Here is a 21,357-nt window from a genome sequence, read left to right on the forward strand (position 1 = left end):
GAAAGATTCTAAGAAATTTCCACATTGTAGTATACTCAAGTGGCCGTATTCAATCTCAAATAATACTTATTTTTTTTTAGCATTCTACACTTATAAAGTTAGATAGGTAAATACTTTGAACAAGGATTTGTTCAAAGAAGCAAGTTCTGTATGTTACAGTATCAGTATACATGGTCATATTTCTAACGCTTGCTGTCTACTGAAACGTTTGACCACTTATTAAATGATCCAAGGGCTCTCAAAATCCCTGAATTACTTTTAAATTTTTTGTGTTGACTATTTTCTACTACATTCATTCATTCATTCAACAAATATTAATTGAGTGAATAACATGAGCCAGGCACTATATTTCTGTGCGCTGAGGACAGAGAAGTGAACAAAGCAAACACAACCTTTGCCCTTTCATTTTAGAGAAATGTGGAAGAAAATAATAGAAAAAGTAAGTAAAATACGAGGATGGTAGATGGCAATAAGGCTTACAAGAAAAGAAAAAAGGAGGAAGGAGAATTAGGGTGGAGTGGGGGAATTTTGCAATTTTAGATTGAGTGGCTAAGGACAGCCTAAGGAAAATAAAAATCCCAAATTGATGAAGGAATGAGCCATGGAAAAGTGTTACGGGCAGAGAAAATAGCCAGTGCAAATATTCCAAAGCAAGAACTTGCCTGACACATTCCAAGGACAGCAAAGAGGTAAATACGACTAGAGAAAAGTGAGTCGGGGGAGAAAAATAGCTGGTATCTGGGAATAACAGGGGTCCGGAGGATAGAGCCATGGTAGACCATTTCTTGGACTCTGGCTTTTATTGATCGAAATGAGAAGTTGATGGAGGGTTTCCCTCAAGGAGTGACATAATAAGACCTATATTTTAATGTAATTATTCTACCTGCTGTATTAAGAACTGATTGAAGTAAATCAAGGGCAAAGACAGGAAGACCAATCATAAGAGGCTTTTGTAAGAATATGGACAAGATGTAAAGATGACGTTGATCATAGATATAGCAGTGGAAATGGTGATCAGTACTGAATTCGGAGTATATATTAGGGGCACAGACAAGAGAATATGATGACAGAGATGTGCGGATTTATCAGACATGGATGAAAGAAAGCTACAAATCAAGGATGACATCAAGGTTGATCAAAAGAACACAACTGCAATTTACTGAGATGGGGAAAACTTGGGAGGAAGTTTTGGTGGGGGAGAGAAGATAAGACATTCAGTTTACTACATTACATTTTGAGAACATTAAATGAGTTCTGCTCATCAGCAAATGGATGGTCATTTACAAAATTTCTTTTATGTTTATTTATTTTTGAGAGAGAGAGAGAGAGAGGGAGGGAGGGAATGAGCCTGGGAGAGCAGAGAGAAGGAACACAGAATCAGAAGCAGGCTCCAGGCTCTAAGCTGTCAGCACAGAGCCCGATGCAGGGCTGGAACTGAGAGCACTACCAATTCTATCAATTTAGAGGTTGGAAAGTAGGGATCAGCAGAAGAGACTGAAAGTAGCAACCAGAGAAGTAGGAAGAAAAATTAGGAAAGTGGAAAAACTGAAAGCTAAATAAAGTGTTCAATGCTGCTGCCAGGTAGGTTGAGTAAGAGGAGGACAGAGAAGTGACCAGCACAGGGGTCAGTAACAGGCAATTTTGGTACAGTGGCAGGGGTTACAGAAAACGAACTCAGAGCACAGACAACTCTTTCAAAGAGATTAGCTGTACACAGTAACAGAGAGAGAAGTGGAAACAAGAACTTTTTTAAAAAATGGGGAGAAAAAAATCCAGTATTATTTGTATATTGATGAAAAAGATCTAGTAGTGAAGGAAAAATTAATAATGCAGGAGAAAGAAATCAGAATTGCCCTATTGTTTTGAGACTCATTTAACTATGATATATAATAATTTTCCATTAATAATATTTCAATATTTATCTAAAAGAATCACAGTATCTCATACATTAGTAATAATATAATTAAAAAGTCAAAAATATATTTAACAGTTCCAAAAATAAGTATAAATATTGAATAAACCAATGAATAATATATTTTTTAGCAACCTCCTTGCTCAACACTTTATCAGTTAAATGTGTATTTTCTTTTGCCTTTTTACAATATACTTGCTTTAGGTAAGTGGTATCTTCAAAAGTAAGGATTATATTTTTATGTTAAAGATCGTATTTTGATATCTATCAACTGATCTGTATAGTGGTTACTGCACTATTCATTCAAAGAACAAAATCTCCTTTTATATTCACACAGTCCTCTGAAATGGATTACTAAATCCACATTTTGTTCATATACTTTCACTGCAGAATTCAGTAAGCTGAACTATTAGCTGAATACCCTATATGAAAAATAAAATTATTTTACCTAATCAACTTTGCTTGAATTACACAAATATATGCCCAATTCCAAAAATATCCACATGTATTTGGAAGAGCTTAAAAACGGAACTACTTTTACACCAAGGGTTGGCAAGAAAACCAAAGGCCAAATAGTAAATACCTTAGGCTTTGAGGGCTACATACAGTCTCTGTTGAGTTGTCTTCTTCTTTGTCACAATCCTAATCCTTCACAATCCTTTTTGTTAATGATTTTCAAATGTAAGAAGAATTCTTAGCTTGCAGGCCATATAAAAACAGGCCAAGGACTAGACTTGGCCCATGGGTTATAATTCATTGATTCTTGCTTTAAACTGCTGTACAAAAGATTAGATATGATCCAGGTGAGTCATATCTCAGGATTAAAGTTGGACATTTATTTAAAGTGCTTTATATTCTGTAGAAAGGAGATATATATATTTTTTTCCGAAAATAAGAAGGTTTTTCTTGAAATAGCAGGCTTAGCAATATGCTTATATCTAAAAAAACAAGTTAGTTCTTTTACTGAAAACCATGAAATATGTAAAGTAGCCACCATCTCTATTATGTAATCAATCCAAGTGATACACTTTATTTTTTTATTTTTTTATTTTTTAAAATTTTTTTTTTAACGTTTATTTATTTTTGAGACAGAGAGAGACAGAGCATGAATGGGGGAGGGTCAGAGAGAGGGAGACACAGAATCCGAAACAGGCTCCAGGCTCTGAGCGGTCAGCACAGAGCCCGACGCGGGGCTCAAACTCACGGAGTGTGAGATCGTGACCTGAGCCGAAGTCGGCCGCCCAACCGACTGAGCCACCCAGGCGCCCCAAGTGATACACTTTTTAATCCAATTCTGCAACTTAATCCAACTTTGCAATCCAATTGAAACTATTTATCTCTTAAATACTGTACCAGCAAACAGTGAAAGAAAAATATCCAATAACATTTAATGTTTTCATTTCCCTATTGTTATTTCTTATGTTAAAAATATGTATATACAAAGCAGTTAGATTAAAAAGATTTTAAGTCAGGAGAGCAAATTCTTTTCTATTGTCAGACCCTTTCAGATTCTGATAAAGGTAATGGACCCTTCCTCCAGAAAAGGGATACTCCAAATTCTGTCTTAATTTTAGAAAGATCCAGACTCCCTGAAGCCAAGCCATAGATCCCAGATGAAGAGTCTCTTAAGTTTTTTTTTTTTAACATTTATTCATTTTTGAAAGGCAGAGAGAGACAGAGCATGAAAGGGGGAGGGGCATAGAGAGAGGGAGACACAGAAATAGAAGCGGGCTCCGGGCTCCGGGCTGTCAGCACAGAGCCCAATGCGGGGCTCGAACTCATGGACCACGAGATCATGACCTGAGCCAAAGTTGGCCCCTTAACCCACTGAGCCACCCAGGTGCCCCAAGATTCTCTCAACTTTTTAAAAGCACAATCACTTTGCTCCTGCAGGTAATCTCACATGAGGTTTCTAAAAAGATAAAAATCTAAGTAATTACCACATGATGACAAGTGAAAACTAAATAATTACCAAATAATGACAAATAAAAGTATACTTACATAATCTAAAAATCAAGACAAGAATCCATGCTTGATAAAGTTTCAATGAAACTTTTCTGTCCACACACCAGCTTGTGTTCTCTTCTCCTGCAGTCTGACCAGTTTCTCACTGGGCCCAATATGTGTCATATCTGTTTCTGCACTTTTCTCATGACAGCACCCTTCCCTACAGTGCTCTTTGCCATACCTGTTCAAACCCTACTTACCCATCAGGACCCAAATTAAATTCTACCACCTCTGTCACTTTTCCTAGTAGATCACAGCCTGTATCTTCTTTCCCCTGAATTCACTGCTTTTACAACACTATTCAGGTAATCTGATAATAATTTGTATCATCACAATGATTTGTATGTTCTGAGGCTCCCAACTACAGTGCCAATAAAAACAGGCACAAACACTTCTTTGCATCATTACCCTAGACCACGAAACTATTACAAATATGGAATATACTTCATAAATGTATGCTGAATGAGTGAATTAAATTCAGTGGTTTCAGAAAGTACTGGTTTGGTTTCACTATGTAAATGTTCATTTGGCAAAAATTTGAAAACAAACAAACCAAACACACACACACACACACACACACATACACACACACACACACACACACACACTCTCTCTCTCTCTCTCTCTCTCTCTCTCCCCCCCCCCCACCCCCTCTCCAGGAAATGAAATGGAGGAATTTAATTTTAAGAACTGTACTACCTGGTCAGTGACAGGACCTAAAGCTAGGTAAAACTCTGTAAACTGAAAATCATGACCATGACTACTTACTGGTTTTTTTCATGGACATGATAAAATGCTTTGATTTTAGTTCAAATTTTGTGGGCTAAATACAACACTAAATCATAAATGACTGGTGTAAACTGGGTAAACTACCAAGTCTATTAAGTATTCCACTAGTGCCAGCATTTGCTTAATTCAGTGTCATACCTATTATTCCTCTTCCCATAAAATTTCCCATGGGCGCAAACAGTCCCAGGCAGCACTGTTAAAGGAGGCAGAGTTCCTCATTCATAGTTCCTATCCGACCCCATTGGGATTCCATCCCTTTAAGATCAGGGACTTTTATCCTACTCCCTAACACCCAGGGTTCTCTCTATGGTTCCCTGCCTAGGCTCCAACTCAGGCTTCAGGTTCTACCTCATTCTTATGTTTCTTTCCTTTCCCCTACCAAAATTTAATGAACATTTATTTCAGTCACTTTAAGTCTTGCCAAGTAAGTAGGTGGATCATTTCATATAATTAAACTCACTTTACAGTGTGGCTATTGTGCACTAATCCAAGACTGTAAGGACTGAAACACATTTTTTAAAGTATGAAGGCATCACGATGTATATGGGAAGGTGCGATTCTGCATGCATATTAAGTCAGCAGTACTTTAGGGGAAATACACTATATAGGAAAATATATGAAAAGAATAACACTTGATGAAACCACTCCTACAAACATTAGGAAGAGCATCTGATGAGATTTATAGGTGAAGAAGAGATAGGTTTACAACCCTCCCCAGGTAGAACTCTGTTAGCACACTGTTATTAATGAATGTCAAGTCATGCATTCATTCAGTTAGTAAACAGTTCTTTAGTTGCACAAATTGTGCAATGCTTCACAGGTACCTCAAACATACTGGATGCTAAATTCATTATCCCCCTCTATCACTAAAACTCATACAACAATCCATCCCTTTCCAGTGTTTGGACTTAAAGGGTACCACCATCCACTTCTGATCAAGCCAGAAACCTATGGGTCATCCTTGGTGCCTTTGTATTCCTCATCCCCTCATCTAATTAATCACCATGCCCTATAAATTCTAACTCATAAATCTCTAACATGCCCACTTCTATTCATCCTCACTTGTCACCACACTAGCTCAAACCCCATTATCTTTCCCCCGGACTTAACTGTGAAACTTGCTGACTTCACATTTTTCTATCCTGCACTGGGCAGATATAACAAATCTCATGGTACATTCATATGATACAACATACAGCCATGAGACTGATCAGCAACCATAATCAACAATATGGGTGACTCTCAAAATCAGAATGTTGTGTCTTCCTTCTTTCATTCATATGAAATGAGCATATACTCGAGTCCCCATTTACATAAAGTACAATATAAGCGATAGCATCTATGCAGTTAAAGAAGTCAGGTGAGAGGTGTCCTCGGTGGGTGGGGGGCAAGACTGACTGGAAGGAAAGATGAAAGGGAATTTCTGGGATGCTGATGATGTTCTGTTTCTTCTTCTGGGTGATGGTCACATAGGTTATACACTTATGCTCATGAAAAGCTGTGTTATCAGGCTTTCATAATAAGTTTTAGAAAAAATAAAATATGATGTTCAATGTCTTCCCACTGCTCTTGCTAAAGCCCAAAGGCCAAGTATCTTTAAAGATACTTTTCTATACAGTCTCGTCTCTCCCTCTCTCTAGAAGTCTTTTGTCTTCAGTGTGTCTTGTTTATTTTTTCCTTCAGGGCTTTCACATATGCTTATTCTGCCTTCTCATTTTCTTTCACTAACTCCTAATAATGCCTCTGGTTCAGTTAAAATTTCATTTTGGCAAAGAAGTCTTCTCGGGAGCCGTGGATTAGGTTAGAATCCCCTCTATCCTCCCTCTATACCACTCCATCACACATGTTTAGTAAACTGTAGATACTATGAGCACAGACAATGTTTTATTTACCATTCTATTCTCAAGTTCTCTATATATTTGATGACTGATTGAATACATTTATTTCCTACATAAGAACATGGAGGGCAGTTGCGGCAAAGTTTCAAAGTCTACGTATTACAGTATAAAGAGTGAAACGGCTAAGAGTTTTTGATATATGAACTGAAAATAAAGAGTTAAATGCTAAATTGTTTATACCCAGAAAGATATAAGCATGCATGTAGGCACACAGAGAGAAGTCACTTTTAACAGTTCTGGTTTCTTTGAAACTACTATTATTTTATAAATAAATAAATAAATAAATAAATAAATAAATAAATAATCTATGTTAATAAAATTGATCATTAATAATTTCTACTGATCTATGTTCAGATGTTGATTAAATTTTTTTTAATGTTTATGTATTTTTGAGAGAAAAAGAGACAGAGTGTGAACAGGGGAAGGGCAGAGAAAGAGGGAGATACAAAATCTGAACCAGGCTCCAGGCTCTGAGTTGTCAGCACAGAGCCCGACACAGGGCTTGAACTCATGAACCATTGATATCATGACCTGAGCTGAAGTTGGACGCTTAACTGAGCCACACAGGCACCCAGATGTTGGATTATTTTTAATATGCTGTGTAAACCAAAGCTCCACCACTGATGTAATGAATTGTGTGAATAGGTCAATTAATTGTTCCAATTTCTTTGAATGCAAAGGCAATATTTAAAATCAGTCTACCTCAAATAAAAAAAAAAAAGAAACTATTTCTAAATATTTGTAAATGTTCCTAAGAAGAATTTAAGCTTTTCTATTTTAAACACAAAATATTTGATGAATGAAAAGTAAAAATATAACTTTTGTTTGTTAGAATTACCCATAGAAAGCAACATAGGTGGCCTACTGGGTGGCATATATGAACTGTTCTTCCTGGATAAAATCTGGCTCACTTAAAAAGTTACCTTCCACAAAGGCAGAAGAGCGTAAGTGATTATCACCTTGAGTGACAATGCTCAAAGGGGGGTGGGGGGGGGAGATAAAATTGTAGTCTATTTCAGAAATTTGTGCCATTTTCTATTGTGAGCTTTATATATTATGCATTTTAGAATCTTCAAGTATCATTAAATTTAAATTAAAAATGTAGGTAGTGACCTAAGTTGTCTTAATCTTTTTTGCCCCTTTTGAGAAATAACTGGTTTCTGTGTATCATCTCTCAAATAAATTCATTAAATCTTGAATGAGGCAGACTTTCCTGACCAGTATCAGGAAAAAAAAGAAAGGTAAAAAAATGGCATTTCCTTTATTTTGAGAAACAAGTAGTGGTTTCCTTCATTAATTTGGAACTTGCTTACTTACTACTTCTAAAGTACTAGTATATTAATAAAAATATCTTCGATAAAAAAGAATGAACTTAAAATACTCTATCACTGAAAACCCACTTGAAGTATATAGTCTATTGTAGAATCTAACTAGGCTTCAGGACCAGGAGTCCCAACAAAGCTCAATGTGATGTTTATAAAAGCAATTAACTGCTTTAATACTCTCAAAATCACATTATTCACCTATTTTCTTGAGTTTTAGTTATCACTCTCTTTGAACAAATAATTTGAAAAGAGAAAAAAATAGGATCTCAAATTATAATAGATAATTCACTTTTTCTTTCCCTTTCAAGAATTTATCACATACTTTACTGAGGGGCCACTTTTATACAACTGATAAAGATTCCAGTCAAAGGGTAGAATGCAAGAAACTAGTGGCAAATTACCTGCTCTCATTTAGGCTGGTATTCTCAAGTTTACTTAATTCAAGTTAAAGCTTTTTCCTTCTAAAAACAAATACAGTGTTTTCTAGAAATGAACTTTAGTTTTTTACAAGTATTAAATTTCAAATGAGAAGGCAAATAATTCACATCCTTTGAAATTCAGTTTATCAGTAAAGTGATGATGTTAGACTCGATCAGTGTTGCAAAGCCCTTCGAGATTATGATGAAAATTATGTACACTCTTCCCAGCAAAAAACACATACGTACAAAATTTTATTGTTAATTTCAGGGGATTCACAGACCCTCTAAAGCTCATCCATCATGGGGTAAAAAAGGCGTTAGATTTTAAGGTATTTTGCAGCTTTAAATTTTGGTTTCAGAAATGAGGTTAAAGCCTTTAAACAAAAGAAGTCAGTCTTTAGAATAAAAGTGAAAACCCAAACACAATTCATTAATTTACTCACTGCTGGTAAAGATATTAGCTCAGAAAGGCTGAACACCTGAGCTATATATAGATGTAGGTGTTAATTTGACAAAATAATTCATACCTTAGACACTAAAAGTTAGGCAAAATAAGATTCTTACATAAACCTAGGATATTTCTAGACATGCAATGTGTGATATTCACAGCTTTCAAATGACAATAAGTTGTCTCCTCCTACCTCCCCTCCTTTCCAGGTTCAATTCCTTCTTAGAGTGAGGAAGAAAACTGTTATATAATATAGGCTATGTTTGAGATTTTTTTTTGGTGACTGTTTTGAGGAAAGAGTAATACCTTCATATTCTTAAATTTCTTACATAAAAATAATTTTTGGATCACTGCAAAAAAAGAAACCAAAACCAAAAAAACACCAAGCCTTACCTGTAATTCTTGTTCTCTGAAGGAAATGCAGTAATTATAAACATATCCACACTCTTGGGTACATTCTCCTAAGCATGAATGGATTTGGAATGCGCCATAGCTTAAACTGAACTGTTAAACTGCCAAACCGCACTGGCAGTTGGATCTTACCTGCCTGGCTGGTAATGAAGCAGACCTGTCACCTAAAGTTATTCACCTCCTGAAGGCAAGTGTTCCCCTGAGAGGGAGTGTGGAGCTGGTGTAATTACTGTCCTTAGAGAACACGAATTATAAATGGTCTCCTTTCTAGAGGTTAAGAGGGATAAGATCTACTTACTACTAAAGAAGTTGTTACTTGCTTCAAAACGGTACTGAATGTTAAAAAATAAGAATGGAAAGCTGTTCCTCTGTAAAAGACCTTAGTATGAATGAGAGATAATGGTTTAAGACCTGACTGGATGTTGACTGGGTCAGGGTCTAATGATCAACACCAAAGCACAGAATTACAAGTACTTAAATACTTGCAATGTAAAGTAAAACTTATCCTGGCACTTGGCAACCTACTATTTTGAGCCAGTGCTTGCCAACTTGAGACAATGTGACAGCTGCAGTGGTTACCAATAGTAGGGAAATAACTTGAAATAGCCAGGACCCTGAAAACTGCTGAGACAGTCACCAAGGGCGAACTGTTTTTCATAAGATGTGATACTAGTAATATGCTCTTAGATAGTTTCTATTTTGGAAGCTCAAGTAAGTAACTATAAACCTTAACACTTAATGTAATAATTTAGATTTAAAATATTTAAATACATGATGATTGAGCCTCTGTGATACAAGTCCATCTTCTGTCTTAAACATCTTAGAGAATGAGGAAGAATTGGCTATATATAGTTTCTGGTTTGCATACTGATTTTTGGAGGGTTATCAAAATTCTCCACAGAGGAAGAGATTCTCTATCCTCTAGTCCAACAAGTATCTAGGAAGCCTGATGACGTCTTCCATTCAGTTAAACCAGGGTAGGATTGCCAGATAAAATACGGGACACTCAGTTAAATCTGTGTTTCAAATAAGCAATGTTTTTCTAAGCATGTCCAAAATACAGCATGGGTCACAATTACACTAAACAATTATTTGTTATTTACCTGAAATTTAAATTAAACTAGGCACCTTGTTTTGTTTTTGATTTTTTTTTTTTTTTTTTTGGTCTTCTGTTAAATCCGGAAACTCTAAACCAGGGGAGCTTTCGGAGTTACCCAATGGAATTCATCATGGATGATGCTAAAACGGAAGATCCATTCTTGGTGTAGATCCGCACTGCCTCATACAGTAGCTACTAGCTACATGTGGCTATTGAGCACTTGAAATGTGCCTAGTTCAACACAAAATTTCTGTAAGTGTAAAATACACATCAGATTTTGAATACTTAATTGAATAAAAGTAAAACACCTCAAATTTTTATACTGATGACATGTTGAAGGAATATTTTAGATATATTAGGTTAAATTAAATGTGATTAAAATTAATTTTGCCTGTTTCTTTTTACTTTTTTAATGCGACTACAAAAAACCCTTAGAATTATACATGTAGTTTGTATTTGTGGCTTATATTTTTATTGAACAGTGCTGGTCTAGAAAATCAATATTGGTAAGGAGGGCTCTCTCACCTCCCTTTAGCTGTTAGACAGGGAGCATGATCATACCAAAGAAACCAAATTTCTAGTAGGGACTACTCTTTAATTAAAAACAAACAAAAACATGGCATCAAAATACTAGTGAAAGACAAATCAGAAATCTTATCTTGACAAATCATTCTTACAGAATTCAAAAGGAGAAATAAACACTAGTGTGTATGTATAAGAGTAAGTATATGTATGTATACATACAAATAAAATCTCCCAAATTCTAGTTCCAATTCCAGTAGAAGAATTCCTTAGTGTCAATAATGTTGGGTTGGGTTTTCACTCCTATATATCATCAAAATCAAAGAACAACAGTTTATTTTGTTGCCTAATATGAATTGAGGTGATATTAATAAGAGTTGTTAGGAAAAGATCCTATTTTTCATACTTTAGATACAGAAGACAAGTTCCTCATTGGTCCCAATTTTATATATTCCTGCTACATAACTGGTTTGAAATTTGAACACCAATTCTAACATGTTGAAATAAATTTTTCTTTTTACAAATATATTGCCAGTACTATTGTTTAAGACAAAGCTCACTTTTAAAAAGAAGAGGGTGCTTTTTAGATTAAAAATTTTTAGTTCTAATAAAGTTTTATTTTAGGTAACAAATAGTAACCTGTTTATTTATTCTTGTATCCCACCTTATATTTTCAGTTTGTTTGACTTTTAATTCAAATTTTTTTCTCAACTGTCTCAGACTTAATGCATTTGTCTATTCTGTTCCGTGCTATTTTAAAGGTTAAAAATATTTAACATGCTCTCATAAATAAAAATTCAAAAAAAATTATATAGAGAGATTATCTCCAAATAGTAATATATATTTCTTCACTATAAAACCCATATCTACTTTGAAGATTTAAATCTTTTAAAGTTGCCTATAGTTACAATAAGCAAGACTAATTCTAATTCCTCAACTATTTTCATATAAAACAGTAAACTGGATCTCAAGTCTTTTTCAAAAAAGGTCTCTGTTGCATTTTTTTCCCCATTCTAACAGCAAAAACAAAGGTTGTTTCCCTCCTTAATATCTTTTATTATTCATATATAGGAAGAACAAGTATTTTGAAAAGGCGATAAAATTTATCATAAACCAAAGAGAAGGCTGCCAGACAAAAATCAGCAGATTTTTCCCAAACTTAAGTGCTTCATGAATAGTACATATCTTTCAGAACTAAGGCTTCCAAGATCACTTTAAAAGCTTTAGGAAAAAATAATGAATAAAACTAGATATGGACCAATTAATGTCTTCACCAGCACTTTAAATCCTCACTGTCGATACCATAGTATCCAGTGACTGTAATCTGAAATGTTTTGCTAGACGTTTAGTCTCTTGGTGACAGCCAAAATTATTATTTAATATTAACCTACTTTAATCTTGACATTTTGAAGATAGACATTCTCTGGTTCTCCTTCATAGTCAATGCATGGTATTCAAATGACAATTTTATTTAGGACTGGTCTTTCTGAGAGGCATCAATACATTGTACAATAGACCAATAAAGTTTTCTGGTATTAGAGTTTAGAAGTAAAGGTGAGACATTAATTTATTTATCCTTTGTGAGGTTTCCCTCATGGAACCAATGTATATGCCTTCATTTCCTAAAGACAGGAAAAAGGTGCAAGCTAGGAAGAAAGCTGATTTTAAAAGTAATTTTTTTTTCAATTAGGATCAGCAATTTTATGTTCATATGCTTATTAAAGATTAAGAAGATCTTTGCTTCCATATTTTCTGAAGCTTAATACAGATTTAAAAATTGTATTTTAATTTTTAAATTAAAGGACCTTCTCTGAAGTAAAGGTTAAGAGATCGTTTCAAAAAGATCATGAAAAAGCAACTCTTCAGGGCAGGTTTTATCAATTTAATCTATTAAGTCACCAGAATGCTTAAAGGCTATCATTGCTTCAAAATTCTTAAATGTAAATCTCAAGATAACCAAGAAGAGTTCTTGATGAGGGATCAACCACAGCAGTTATTAAACTGATTTAAATGCAGGCTGAACTGGACACAAATTTTACTGTAATTGGGATTTTTTAAAAAAATAAACAAAAAATACACCCATACATCTCTAGGACATGCTTTACTTCTAACCAAGGAAAACCATCTCTTGATGGATGTGTGTGACGTCTTGCCCACAAGTGGCTGCCTAGGCCATCCTTCTACGAGGCAGTCTGATGGCCTCAAACCCTCAATGGAGCATTCCAAAACCAGACCTGCATTAGGAGCGTGGGCCCATGAGTGTGCACTCACTACACAGTGCTTACCTTTAGAGAACAAGGTGGTTGCACAAACTGATCAAGTTCTCACACCCCACACCTCCAAGAACACTGAAAAAGATCTGCAGATCTTTCTTGGTGCAGGAGGGACCTCTTTTTAATCTTCTTGTGGTGGAAGTTAAAGATTTTCCTGAAGGAGGAGAGAAGAGTAAAATATTATACTGAGATCATACCATTTGGTTCAAGTTTATCTACCTGTGCTACAAAATTGAGATTCTGAAAAAAATAAATGAGATAAAATCATGAGTATTCCAAAACCACATTCCCTTCTTTCAAAAAAAAGGAGTATCTTCCCTAAAGAATATTTCATGCTTCAAACATCACTCCATAAACCCAAAACCTTAAGTGGGTACTTTAATTTCTACCCCAGTACTGAACTACCAGTTGGGAAGTTGAGAAAAATACAGAAAAATTCTGGGCTGCCAAATGATCATAGTTATATAAGTTCCATTAAAATAAATAAAACTAAATTCACTGAAGAACAATGAATCAGACTCATTAAACTAGAAGGAATTTTACCCTTCTTCTATACCTCTATATTACCTAATAATGACATAATGCATTTCCTGACAACAGAAAACTAGCCCTTGGTATTAAATGCCACAGAATCATATATGAAGCAATCTACGAGAATGTAAGCTCCCAGAGGAAAAGGGTTTGGCTTTTTTTTAAAAACACTGATTATTTGAAGAACCTTATTAAATAGTTCCTAAAACATAATAAGCGCTAAAAATTTTTGAATAGAAAGAATATTAACCAATTAGTCAACATTCTCAAGGTTGAAACTTGCATAAAACAATTAGAAGCCTACAACTATTCTGAAGAATCAGAAATGTGTTATATAAAAATAATATTAGCAACATAAACCCCTAATTACATATCAAATAACTTAAGAACATAATGTTTTTAAAATGTTGCACCTTAATACATTTAGGAGAAAATGCTGTAAATTGATTACTATAACCCAAACTCCTAAAAAGAAATGGAATATTTTGTTCAGATCAGGAAATCGCACACTGTACCTTAAAAATATATTGCCAAATATCAAACGGAATAATAATATTAATATATATTATTAATATATTTCTTAATGTATTTATTTAATCTTTTGAAGATAACCCAAGCGATAATATGGTTATCTATATCTATAATTGTGCCTAAGTAAAGCAAATCATTATCATAATATTAAAATGAAATCAGAAGATGCCACTCTTTCAGTATGATAGTCATATATATTTTAAGTAAATATGTCTCAGAAAACTCAAAATTTAAACAAGAAATGCTGAACACTTTCTTTTTCTGTAACTTATAGACTGTTATTAAAAACAGAGATTGATTTCCTTCAAGTGTTTTCTAACTCTTTCCAAACTGATAAATTAGGAAGAAAAGGAAGAAATGCTAAAATCAGTAATAGATTAATCAATTGTATCGATGAAGGACTGTGTATGCATATGTGTTTTATTCCAAAATGCAAGGTCACTAGGAATCAGGCGAACAACTATCACAGAGTACTTGATTCCATTTGACCCCAAATTCTACAAATGTAGAACTGGTCCTCAAAACAAACTGGACAGCCCATATGGGGCACTTCATTTCAGGGAATAGGCAGCCATTTAGTGTACAACCAAAACCACAATAAGAAATCAGGTAGTAAATCCAGGATTATGCTTACCCTGTATCATTAAAACAATGCTTTAGCTGACAGATTATGCCTTAATTATAGTAATAAAAAGCTTTCCACATTTCACAAATAATTCAGTTTAATATCTTATGTCAGGGAATCAATCAAGCTTAAGTGTGAAAAAAGGAAATTTTAAAACAAAACTTTAGAAGTTCACTTAGTTTAAAACAATTTTCTCGTTTTGGACATTTTGTAAGCCTTTGAAACTAACTTTGTGGGAAAGAGATGAAAAAAGTTACAAAGAACTAAGCATAACAATATGCCAAAAGGAGTTTAGAAGGGGTAAAGGAAAATATGAAGTTGGAAATTTTGCCAAAAGGCAAAGATTGTGCTAGCTGGTTGAATCCCCACCACCCCCAGGAGGAAAACAGGAAACAAGTTCCCCAAATAGAGGCACTGACTAGGAGGAACTCCTTTAAAATCCTTATTTACACTGTTGAAGAATGAATCACTTGCCTTATTTCTACTAGCACGAAGGATGAAGTCTAAGCTTATCACAATCAGAGATGTAGTGTTCAATTTTTAATCTCACTTGCAAGTGTATATTAAACTATACTAACAACCAATTTAAGCTCTTTACAAAACTCCCCTGAGCAACCCACCTTCTCTGCTTCATCTTTACCAATGTTTCTCAGACTGCCTGTAGTAAAGAACTGTTTTAATTCTCATTGTGGGTGGACCCATGCCCATAGATTACTGCTCACAACTAATACTCGGATCTTACTACACAGAACTCTACAGGCAGCTTCACTGATAACCAGATCAATCTAACATTCAATGAGATTAAGACAGGTGATGTTCTTGGATCACAGAGAACTATCACATTATTGCTATAAAAGTTTCTAAACAAGTACACAATTGAGAGTAAGCATTTAATCATGGACTGGTATAATCAGGACTGGTTTTCAGTCCATACTTTACCGAATACTGATCAAAGTTACGGGTGTACGGTCTTCATTCGTATGTGGAATTTAAGAAACAAAACAGATGAACAAATGGGAAGGGGAAAAAAAAGAGAGAGGGAAGCAAACCATACAGACTAGTAAAATTAGAGAACAAACTGAGGACTGAAGGAGGCAGGTGTGGGGGAATGGGCTAAATGGGTGATGGGCATTAAGGAGGGCACTTATGATGATGAGCACTGGGTGCTATTAGGTGGTAAATCACTAAATTCTACTCCTGGAACCAATATTAGACTATATATTTACTATATTTAAATAAAATTTTGAAAAGAAAAAAAAGTGATAGCAGTTTTAATTCATCTATGCCCACGGAAATTACTAATAAATAATCAATGACTTGTTCCGGTACGTTCCTTTTATCAGTTCTGTAGAACGATAGGACAGAATTTTCTGCAATGCTAGAAATGTTCTGTATCTCCTCTAAGTGGTAAACGTTAGCCATGTGTGCTATCAAACACTTGAAATGTGGCTAGTGTGACTGAAGAACTGGCTTCTTAATTTTACTTAATTTAAATTAAAATTGCCACATCAGGCTAGTGGCTACCATATTGAGTAGCACAGTGCTGGAATGCTTTATTATTTTCACCTGATCTTTTAATCAGCGTTTAAAAAAAATCACCCATTTCCTTCAATCCTAACATAAATATTTTAATTGTAAATATCACTTTCTTTATGTACATACAGGTATTTACCTGTTTGTAATTACATCACATAAACTTACTATTTTCACCTAACATTTCTCCATATTTCTAAAGCTTCACTGTCCAATACCATGGCCACTAAACCTATGTGAGTATTTAAGCATAATTAATATTAAATAAAATTTAAATTTCAGTTCCTCAGTTGCCCTAGTCACATTTCAAGTGCTCGGTGGCTACATGTGGCTAATGGATACCGTATTGGACAGTGCAAATTATACAACTTATCAGCACAGAAAGTTCTATTGGACAGTTGTTCTAGAGTCTTCAAAAATAGTTACTTAAAGGTAACATGATACTTTACATTGATGTTCTATAATTAGTCCCTAAAAGCATTTTTCTCTATATCTATGATTTATAATTAGCACAATATTTATTTCCTAAATTCCTACTGAGTGAAATAATCTGAACATTGCTGTGATTCTCAGCATATACTCCTGGCATTATTTTCTAAAAGACTCTGGTATCACTGTTTATGTTGCCAATATTAGATTTCTTTTTAAAAATTTTAGCTCCTTTAATACAAAGTAAAAACCGTGCAAAGTCATTTTAACTTGTGACTTAGTGATAAGCATATGGGTAGATATTTTTCCTTGCATTTATTATTCATATTTATTTTCATATTCTTAACTTGGCATATTTTTCTCATTTACATATTAGGATCTTGATGTCTAAATTAGCACATTCTGCAATAATATAAAATTGTTAAAACTATTGTCATTTTCCTTATAACTTTTGATGTAGAGATTTCCTACAATTTTTTTAGATATTCCAGTATATCTTTGCACCTTGGTGAGTTCCACTAATGCATCAAATAAGAAATGTAAAGGTATTTTCTATGCTTTTTAATTCCAATGGCTGTATAAAGTATGGATGAAAACATTTTTTTCTTTTTTTTTGGTCTAATCAGTTTTGCAGCTATACCACTGAAGACTACTATCTAATACCATTGAGTGAATATCCTTTAAGTGGCTTCTCCAATAGGAAAGAATATTTTATCATATATTCAGTTGTTATATGTAGATGGAACTGATTGTGGATTCCTAATAATGCTCCAGTGATGCATGTTTTACAAAATGAAAGAAAGGCTTAATCTTCAGAATTCCTGTTAAGAAAGCAACTGAATTAATTTAGGAAAGTGTCTAAGTTAGGAGGGCATGGTTATGGACAGTAATGTTTTGCTCAAAGACTAAGAAAAACAATCTGTTGGTTCTGTCACCTACTCAAGAGTTTCTAAACTCACAAGCTGCTAGATGTCTGAAACAGTTAAAGGGGTTGATTTCACAACTGTATTGATGCTGGCAGAAACCAGGGTGGCATACCAAGCAGAAGCAAGAGACATGAGGTGCATTGATCAGGCCCAGAAATTTGAGTAAGTCACGGATGAAGGGCATTTCTCTTAACTCTCACTGACCAGGAAGCCAGGGTCAAGGAAAGTTTATATTTAAATCTCTAGGGGGCAGAGAGGTCTCTTGTAATACCTGAGTTACCTATCATCCCTGCATCACTCCACTGTTTTAGACTGTTGCTTTAAAAGATTTCTGATACATAGTAGGGGTGTAGGGGTGAGACTTCCCCTCACTGTAGAATCACTATAAAATAAATCACTAGGAATCTTGAAAGTCAGAAGCAAACCCAGAAGCCTATAAATTATAGCCAATTTGCCAATATTCTCATGATTCAGAAAGTTTCTCTCCATTTATTTCATCTTAAATGTTTTTAATATGTTAATGATTTCTTTCTAAAGGTCTAACATCTTTCTCAAATTTATTGCTAAGTATTATATTTTGTTTGTTGCAATTCTGAGTTGGGTCTTTTCCCATTATTTTCATTATTACTGATGTAAAGATACAGTGTATTCTATACTTTATTAAATTTTTATCGTTCATAAATGGTTTCAAAGCTGACGGCCATAGATTTTCCTAATCAATCATGTCATCTAAAAATGAAGTATTTTGGTTTTATTTCTTCCTCTTCAGGTTCTGTCCATGGATAGTGTTAAGTAAAAATGAAGTTAATGGTGATTGCTGAATAAACTAATAATAAAAATGATGACTGTTTCACTCTTGAATTTATGACTGTAGAAATATAAAATCATCCCCACCTATGCTGCTATTCTGCTAGGTGATACTGTTTAGTTTGCTGACTTAATAAAGCTTCCTTTTCCTTGAAGTTCAACTAATGATCCATGAATTAACACAAAGCAGTGTATCTGACCAGACAGGACCAGCAAAAGGTCCCCAATTCCAATCTGGCCAACACTGAACATGTTGATTATACAGTGTTATCCTAATAATGACAATGTTCATGAAAATCACGTTAAGAAATACTTTTGCTCTATAAAAATCCTACAATTACATGGGCACTTAAGTGCTATGTGCTCCTTGTACCCAAAGTTACTCTTTGGTATTAAACTAGGCATTTAAGACCCAGGTTTCTTTCTGGGATGAACTATGTCAGGAAATACAAAAGCCACAGTTCACAAGAGAAATTTCTTCTTTATAGAAGTTCCACTATAAATGTGGAAGGGGTAGCAGATTAAAAATTCATTATCTTGCAAACCCTAATGATAGAATTGATTCACAGAACAATCAGCAAGAGATGAAATAATGAGAGGAGAGGTTGATGGTAACCTCTCATTGGAGAGAATGGGCTGTTACCACTGACCAATTTCAGCATCACTAAGAGCGTGACAGACACTATGTGCTCCCTGATGTGATGCAGTGTGAAGAAAAAGTCCCATGTTTGAAGTATTCCTGCCCACCTTCCATCCAGCATCAAAATAAAACCTGAGCCTGAATCTAATGAAGTATTTTGAGCTAACTGCTAATTTGAAGGCAATTTAGAGGTTAGAGAAATAAGTTAACTGGGGAAGCTGACAGAAAAATCAAGAATGGGGATATTATATGGGAAAGCTTACAAAGTTTCTTTAATAAGTCATGGACAGGAAAGGAAGGGGAAGAGAAGGAGAGAAGGAAATGGGTGAGGGAGGTTAAAGGGGAAAGGGAGGCAAACAGGTAGTGGGGAAGAAAAGGCATTTTATTTATTTTAAAAAAAAATTTTTTTTTAACGTTTATTTATTTTTGAGACAGAGAGAGACAGAACATGAACGGGGGAGGGGCAGAGAGAGAGAGGGAGACACAGAATCGGAAACAGGCTCCAGGCTCTGAGCTGTCAGCACAGAGCCCGACGCGGGGCTCAAACTCACAGACCGCGAGATCATGACTTGAGCCGAAGTCGGAGGCTTAACCGACTGCGCCACCCAGGCGCCCCTGTTTTTTTTTCTTTTAACATAAGAGACCGAAGAAGAACTGACAGGATAGCTTTTAAAAGCTATTAACATATCCAGTCTATACAGTATATACATAATCTTTTTTATGATTTGTAATAATTATATCTGAAATGATTCTTTTTTTTAATTTTTTTAAATGTTTATTTATTTTGAAAGAGAGACATAGAGTGAGCAGCGGAGGGACAGAGAGAGAGGGAGACACAGAATCCAAAGCAGGCTCCAGGCTCTGCAGGCTCTGAGCTGCCAGCACAGAGCCCGACGCGGGGCTCGAACTCACGGACCGTGAGATCATGACCTGAGCCAAAGTCGGACTCTCAACCGACTGAGCCACCCAGGCGCCCCAAGAAAAGGCATTTTAATTACAGAGCAGTCCTACCAACCAAATGCTATCTGGATCTTGTTTGCATTTGGCACCCCAAATGTAATATGGCATTTTGAATCACAAGTGGAGGAAACTGAATAGGGAGATAATATCAGGTGATAAATAATTATTGTTAATTTTGTTTGATGTCAGAAACGTATTCTGGTTATGTAAGAAAAATGTCTTTAAAGAAGCGCATACTGGAAAATGTAGAAGTAGAAAGAGTTAAGACACAGGATCTATCTTAAAACAGTTAAGGAAAAAAGAGGAAGTAGATGAAGCAAATGTGGCAAAATTTGGTTAATTGTTAAAGTTGGGCCACAGTGGGGCGCCTGGGTGGTGCAGTCGGTTAAGCGTCCGACTTCAGCCAGGTCACGATCTCGCGGTCCGTGAGTTCGAGCCCCGCGTCAGGCTCTGGGCTGCCGGCTCAGAGCCTGGAGCCTGCTTGGGATTCTGTGTCTCACTCTCTCTCTGCCCCTCCCGCCCTCCGCCTCTCAAAAATGAACATTAAAAAATTTAAAAAATACTCCTACAACTCAATCGCAAAACACTAGCAATTCAATTTAAACAATGGGCAGAGGATCTGAATAGACATTTTCCCAAAGAAGACGTACAGATGGGGCGCCTGGGTGGCGCAGTCGGTTAAGCGTCCGACTTCAGCCAGGTCACGATCTCGCGGTCCGGGAGTTCGAGCCCCGCGTCAGGCTCTGGGCTGACGGCTCAGAGCCTGGAGCCTATTTCCGATTCTGTGTCTCCCTCTCTCTCTGCCCCTCCCCTGTTCATGCTCTGTCTCTCTCTGTCCCAAAAATAAATAAAAACGTTGAAAAAAAAAATTTAAAAAAAAATAAAAAAATAAAAAAAAAAAAGTTGGGCCACAGATAGGGGGCATTTATTACACTAGTCTCTCTTCTTTTGTGTATGCTTGAAAATTTTTACAATAGGTTCTTAAAATCCAGCCCCCCAGAAACATCACCTAGTAAGCTAAATATTTTCTAGTGTAAGTAAGAATAGAACTATTATTTATTACCTTTCCACATACCAAACATTCATGACCTATACAAAGCAAGGAGGCAAAAGACAGGACAGCCTGTCCTGCAACAGATGTGCCCACATTTTAAAAGATTCATTTTAAAATTAATTTTTCCCATTTGCCCGTCTGCAAACTCCCCAGCTGTGTCTTCCAAACCTTCCACCTTTCCTTTGCATCCCAAATTACCTACTTGAGCCCTCTACTTC

The 21,357-nt window shown here is 35.3% G+C and overlaps 1 protein-coding gene and 1 long non-coding RNA gene across 9 annotated transcripts in view; one reads left to right on the forward strand and one right to left on the reverse strand.

The window, feature by feature from the left end:
• Positions 1-21,357, reverse strand: part of ZEB1 (zinc finger E-box binding homeobox 1) — a 200,393-nt gene that overhangs the window by 125,739 nt on the left and 53,297 nt on the right. For 4 of the 8 annotated variants that reach the window (XR_015253937.1, XR_015253936.1, XR_015253934.1 and 1 more), the window contains one exon: positions 13,116-13,257. The exons of the other annotated variants lie outside the window; for them this stretch is intronic. The gene's annotated coding sequence lies outside the window, so the exon portion shown is untranslated. The remainder of the gene's footprint in view (positions 1-13,115; positions 13,258-21,357) is intronic. 8 annotated transcript variants of the gene reach the window in all.
• Positions 9,292-21,357, forward strand: part of LOC147579432 (uncharacterized) — a 32,552-nt gene continuing 20,486 nt past the window's right edge. Inside the window, exon 1 of the long non-coding RNA XR_015253939.1 lies at positions 9,292-9,396. This is a non-coding gene — a long non-coding RNA (uncharacterized LOC147579432). The remainder of the gene's footprint in view (positions 9,397-21,357) is intronic.

This window comes from Puma concolor, chromosome B4, assembly GCF_028749965.1.
Source record: "Puma concolor isolate L17-30 chromosome B4, mPumCon1.1.hap2, whole genome shotgun sequence".
Classification (NCBI taxonomy): Eukaryota; Metazoa; Chordata; class Mammalia; order Carnivora; family Felidae; genus Puma; species Puma concolor.